The sequence below is a fragment of the Anolis carolinensis genome, chromosome 3 (assembly GCF_035594765.1).
Source record: "Anolis carolinensis isolate JA03-04 chromosome 3, rAnoCar3.1.pri, whole genome shotgun sequence".
Classification (NCBI taxonomy): Eukaryota; Metazoa; Chordata; class Lepidosauria; order Squamata; family Dactyloidae; genus Anolis; species Anolis carolinensis.
In genome coordinates this window covers 162,065,166-162,071,965 of record NC_085843.1, presented here as the reverse complement: position 1 = coordinate 162,071,965, position 6,800 = coordinate 162,065,166, and the positions used below count along the sequence as shown (strand labels likewise).

At 39.4% G+C, this 6,800-nt stretch overlaps 1 protein-coding gene across 16 annotated transcripts in view; it reads right to left on the bottom strand.

Moving 5' to 3' along the window:
- The window catches only part of ablim1 (actin binding LIM protein 1), a 219,161-nt gene that overhangs the window by 44,280 nt on the left and 168,081 nt on the right, over positions 1 to 6,800 (bottom strand). The window lies entirely within an intron of this gene.

Below are 6,800 nucleotides of genomic sequence, written 5' to 3'. Positions count from 1 at the left end.
TTGGTGGTGGGATTATTTGTGAAAAGTGGGGAAAATGTGCTGATAACATGTGACTCTTTCTCTGCATCTCTCATTCACTATGAATATACAAATAGAGGTATGTATTCCAAAATCCAAAAACTGCTGGTGACACATTAACTGGAAAGAGCAACCCAAAAGGAACTGTTTGCCTTTTATATAACTTAATTAAAACGTTTGCTAATTCACTCATCAAACTTTATGTGTTGTGTTTTTTTCTCTCAGAATTTGTGAAGACAATGCACATATAGCAGTGTCATCCTAGGAAGCCTTTCTTCAGACCCTTAAGTAAGGGTGAGATAAGTCAATTCTCTTGCCCTTTTTTCTCCTTGTTTAATCTGCTGGTTTTGGATCATGAAGCCCAGAGGGAAACAAATATGTGTGTGTGTTTAGGGGGGCGTGCAATCCTATATCCATTTATGTGGAATTATGCATGCCAAAGAGGCTTACTTTTAAACAGACATGTGCAGGATTGTAATATAAATTGCATTTATGAACATTCATTAAACTCTAGCCTACGGCTGGAAAGTATGGAAAATGCTGTTTTTTCTAGAGTAATGATAATGCCCCAAAACAGTTTCAATTTCTGGAATGACTAAATGCTAACAACTTATGCAACATAGTTGGAATTTCTCAATTCATATATTTCTTCAACTACAAACTTAGAAAATAGCACTGGACAAAAATTATTCTCTCTGCTGTAATCATCTCCATCTGCAACACCAGTATACAAACTTATAGTTTCCAACTTTCTTGGACAATGAAAGCTAATCAATACATCAGCAATATGTTGCTGCCTCCATATGACTACTAAAACCAAGATTTGGCATGTGGGAAGGGTGAGCATGAAAAAAGACCAGGAAAAATTAATTTCTGATCTATTTTCCCAGGAACAAGATTCACATTCAAAGAATATGTGAAAAAGACACAAGAACTCAGCACTACAATCTGTTGCTATAAGCGGAAATCTGAAACAGTCTTATGCGTGCTAGGGTTAAGAAACTGTCGTTGGCTATAAGACAGAGGCAGAGTTTATGAGGAAACGAGCAGGAAAGGAAATGGGAGAGTAATCATCTGGAGACTATAGAAGTGGCACAAGAAGGAAGGGAGCTATTTGGAGGCTGTGGGTAGACAGACTAAAAATGGAACAAAAACGCAGCCAATGCTATAAATAAAACAAAACACTGATACCACCTAAGAACACTCCATTGACTTGTGAAATTCCACAGTCCTTTCACCTAGTGGCAATTTCTAATCCGTCTTGCTGTGTTGTCTTGGGAATTAAAAGTAAGTGAAGTGCTTTGAATAGAGTTGTGTTCCAATCGTAGATGTGGAAGTTTGGTTTGTCTAAAACAGTGATTCCCAAAGTGGACGCTACCGCCCCCTGGTGGGCGCTGCAGCGATCCAGGGGGGCGGAGATGGCCACAAGTGCATTTGCCATATGCATTAATACATATATCTTTCTGTTTAATTGTTGAGTAATATTTTTTTCTGGAAAGGGGGCGGTAGGCCAAATAAGTTTGGGAACCACTGGTCTAAAACATTTTAAGCCACAGCATGTGACATCATTTATAGGGATTCTGTTAGAGCAGTGGTTCTCAACCTGTGGGTTCCCAGATGTTTTGGCCTTCAACTCCCAAAAATCCTAACAGCTGGTAAACTGGCTGGGATTTCTGGGAGTTGTAGGCCAAAACACCTGGGGACCCACAGGCTGAGAACCACTGCGATAGTGCATTCTAAACGTCCATTGCATGATAATTAGTACAGACTTAGTGCTTTGAAACTGTAGGACACAAATTGCCCTCTCCTGGGTTGTTGCCATTTTGCACTGCCAGACACATGAACACCACTGTACTAGCTGGTTTAATTGACAGGGCAAATAAAAGAGTCCTGGCACTCAGATAGCTACTGCCCAGCGTCTCTGAGGTAGAATACAAGGAATTCATATATAGCAGTGGTTTTTAACCCGTGAGTCCCCAGATGTTTTTGGCCTTCAACTCCCAGAAATCCTAACAGCTGGTAAACTGGCTGGAATTTCTGGGAGTTGTAGGCTAAAATACCCAGGGACTAACAGGTTGAGAACCACTGTGTTAGAACAATTCTATTGTTAGACAAATGGAGGTGGGGTAGAAGTAGGAGAATTCACCTCAATTTCTAAGGAAAGAATTCCTGTATTCCATGTTCACAACAGAAACATATGATTTATATAAATAAATGAATATTCTATACCAAATGTAGGTTACCTGATACATTACAGATTTTTGGGCTTACAGCCTCCATTAACCTCAGCCAGCAAGGTCACAGGCAATTAAGGGTTATAGCCAAAGCTATCTAGAAAACACCAGGTTATCAAATTCTGTCCTATGAACATTTAAATATTGTTCGCTTCCATGTTGCCATGAGGAATCTAGCTGGGAATGTAACTTGAATTACATCAGCATTCATCTGGAAGATAATTTGCTTTGCTTTGATTCATCGTTTCACATCACAGTTATGCATGATAAATTGCTAGGTAAACCATCTGCTAGATCTACATTATCAAGGCAGGTGAACTTTCTGCAGATCCCGCAAAGACTCACAACAATTGATGCACAGAAGTGGGGAAAACCAGCACGGGCAGAGACAACCAATACATATGGATTGCAGATACATAGGTAACAGGCACATATATTCTTACTTTGAAGTATCTACCAACTACCGTCATATTGCTAATGGAGGGATTTCTCAATGAATCAGGCATGAACTACTCTCTTTTCCAGGGGACACACAGGGAGAGGACTCAGTCCTTCATCTGGCAGAAGGAAACTAGTTGGAGATGACTGTATGTCCTTATTCATACCATCCCTAACTCCTTTCTCCCGATTTTGCAATTCAAAATGACAAACGAAGACATACATTCAAACACCTGAACAGACATATACTTTAGAAAATAATAACTACAAGCTGATCCTTAATGAAGTTTAGCCATGTTGAAACCCAAAGCGCCAGGAGCTTTCAGGTGTCATGAAAGGTGATGGGAATGCATTGAAAGCATGGGAAAAGCACATGGAACTAGAGTTTATGGATCAAGTACATGCAAATATGAGCTGTGTCTTTGTTTTTAAGGGACCTCATGTGTAAAGTATGACGTGAACTTTGCTATTGGGAAAATTAAAACAAATTGGCAGGAAAAGGTCATAAGTATGAATTCCACTAGATAAAGCGAGGTTTGAGATCTATATGTATTGCCACAATGTTTGCAACATCTTTGTATTGCCAAAAATCAACAGTAAATTCTTTTAATCTAGGATACTGATATACACAGAATCTCAAATATCTAAACTTTACTGGATTTTTATTGTACTAGACCAGCTCCTAAATAAGTGACACTGGCAGTGTTATTGGGGGCAGAAATATTTAAATAGCAAGGTTAAGAGAAGATATTTTTGAAGCGATCGATCATAGCATTTGTATAAAGGGTGTAAAGTAATGACAGTGTACGTTTATCATGAGCAGATGAGAATTTTATATGAATGTATATTTAAAAAATGTCAGAGCAAGTACATTTCAAAAGTGTAGCTCCAGATAAATAGGTAGATAAGCTTTTGATACCATAGTGAAAGGTTAACAGCCCTGTGATGTTTGTTTTGCTCACTGTGTCCCTGTTCAGAAGATTTCACCTCACTTTCTGTCCCTGTGATAATTGGATTTTGAAAAAAATGATTGCTGTGGAAACAAGGATTTGTGATAAAGCTTCAGTGGAGATAACTCTTCCATGAGTGAATTTCCTTCCCAAGGGGTAGATTTCTCTCACTTTTTGTCATCTCACCCCAATTTGTAACTACAAGTCATTTGTACGTTGGATGTTTGTAACTCAGGGACTGCCTGAGGATGTGGTCTGTTATTCACACCATGTCTTTGCCTGAAAGTGATAAATACTCATTCACATTGTCAAATTGACTTGTGAAATTATTTCATTACTATGGCAAAATAGCATCAGGTATCAAGAAAAAGAGCAACGTTAGAATATAACTAAAGAATAATCCTGCGAAACTGTCTTAAATGGCGGATTAGTGTGCTAGAGGGATGTATGTTAGAGGAGATGTGTTTTTCGAGTGCTGATGGAATGTACTTGAAGACAGAGATCAACCTTCAGCTTGATGCTTATCCAAAAGTTAAATTCCCAAGATGACAACTTTCTGTGTCCTTAATTTTCAGTTTAATATTTCCTAATTCATAGAAGATATTTACTCTTGAACACTTCACTTAGGCAGGACCCTTAGAAAGGACATACTTCCTCAGGAAGAAGAAGATATGTCACATCTAACATGGTTGTTATGACACAAGTCTGAGGCATGCTCGGAGCCACATAGCTGATAGCCACCTGATGGAGATGCTCCTTATTAGCTTTCCTAGAATGCTAATAAATCTCCAATCTCTTGGGTGCTAGCTTGACCGGCCTGTCTCCTTACCTTTGACATGGGGGATGAAGTGGTGTCGGAAAGGGGAGTAAGGGCGGGAGTCATTGTGGGTGGAGCTGGGACTGCTAGTGCGCAGGTGGGCTAACCGCTGCACACCATTAGACAGCAGCTCTGCGACAGCAAGGAATCGTGAGGCAGGACAAAATGGAAACAAAGAAAGAGAACACAAAATAAGACAAAGCAGGGAAGCAGGAGGCTGGGAAAGAACAGAGGGAAAGAAGCACTCAACAGGCTAGGAGCCGGAAAACGAGGGAGAAAAAAAGGTTAAAAAAAGTTCCAAGCTAGAGAAGTGTTAGGAAAATTCACAGAAAGACAGCGACAACTCAAATTTCCACTGGATACATCTTTATTCCAGCTTCATGTGTTATTCTCTAACTATATAAATGCATCATACATTTTCAAAACTAGCAGCTGCCTGGACAAGGACCTACCAATGTATGACGAGAAAGTATATGGTAAAAAGAAAGGTAAACACCTTTTTTCAGGAATACCAACAACACATTGCCATTTCCAATGCAACTCCTGTTGAAGTTTCTTTAATGCAATACTCCAAAACAGCCATAGAAATTGTAACCAATGTAAGCTTTCATGTGGTTTAATAGTGAGTAAATTTCTACAGATTTCTTCAGGTCACTTGGAAAAACATTCTGAAAAATCTAGAAATCTGAGTGTACACAAAACCCCCAAATATCTGTGTTTTCGAAGGCTTTCATGGCTGGGATCTGGTACATGGCCATACAGCCCGGAAAACATACAACAACCCCCAAATATCTGTTTCTATGCAAAAAAAAAAAACTATGAAAGATACATTTTAAAAATCCCAGTTATTTTAAAATATAATTCATGACCTGTGTATATTTAGTCACACATTGCTATAAAATAATTTAACGTATCAGTAAAGCAAGATCCTAGAAAATAATCTGATCTGGAAAAGAGAAATTTCCTTCTTGTTATTACACATTACTGTTTTGTTTTTAGCTGAATATGATTCATTGATAACGCCGTGTTTCTATTCATATTTGCAAATTAAAATTTTAAACCCACATATTGGCCTCATTTAAAAGTAATTCTGTGGTTCAGCATCCTATGAGAATCTTGCTGGGTGTGATGACTCATGGGCCATGTAGTCCCGTTCCTAGTACTGTTGTGACAGATGAAGAGTAAAACTTGGGTTTCCCACCGTTTCTGCCAGATTTGGAGCCCTTGCAGCTGCAGGATGTTTGTCCACAAGAAGTCAGCCAAACAAGCCTTGAGGAGAAATCTCCCCCATTTTCTCGCCGCCTTTATTATAATCAAGATAGACACGCTCGGGAGGCGACTCGCCGAAGCGCCCGGATAGCTGCCAGACAATTAGATGATTAAGTCTATTTCCCTTGGGAAAGTTTAAGGAGTCTTGCATCTGGACAGTATAGGTTTCGGTTCTTGTTCCCCAGAGAAAGTGTGCTTTGGCGGGAAAACAAGATCCTATATAGATGTTTGGCCACAAAGGATTCCTTGCGGAGTCAATTCGTCAGCCTCGGGAGTAGATTGTGTGTGGACTACGCTACTCCAGTTTCCAGGACCTTGCTCTCGTTCCAGCCCTGCCTTGTTCCCCGGACCTCGCCACGGATTTCGCCACGGACCCTGTTCTTGCTCCTCGCTTCTTGTTGCCTTGAATCAAGCCTTGTTTGCCAAGAATCTAGTTTGCTTCCTAGCCTTGCATTAAGCTCCATGGACTAAAGGACCTTGTCACTTCCCCTCACTTTGCTTGGCAAAGTGTGTGTTTCGGTTATTGGATTACAACTTTGGACCTTAATATTTCATATTGGACATTGTTTTCCTGGACTATTTTTGACCTTTCCTGAAAGGTCTACTTCTGAACTATATTCTACACTTGTTTTTATTAACTTTATATATTTCCTCAATAAAGATATTAGTTAGATTCTGGTCTCTGCGCATGGTTATTGGTGCTCTGCAGCCTGGGTCCTGACACTGGGTTTGGATGTTCCCCTGACCTTTTCTAAAGTCCCACAGAGAGCTGAATATTTCAGCTCCTCCTTCAGTTTTGGAGGAGTGAAATTTTAACGTATCTAAACTCTAAGCTGTGGACAATCTCTATATTTATTGAAGCAAACCAGCTTCACAGAACTATCATTTAAAATTGGCTTGTTTCAGTAAACCACAATTTGTCTGAGTCTGAATATAGACTTCAGTTAATTTAAAATTCTAGCAAAAAGTTTAGATCTCTTCTTCATAGTTATGCCAGAAGAAGGGAATGGGATGGAAAGGTACAAATCTAAGCTTTTCATAAAACATAGTTTAGCATTATATCTGAATCAGGTT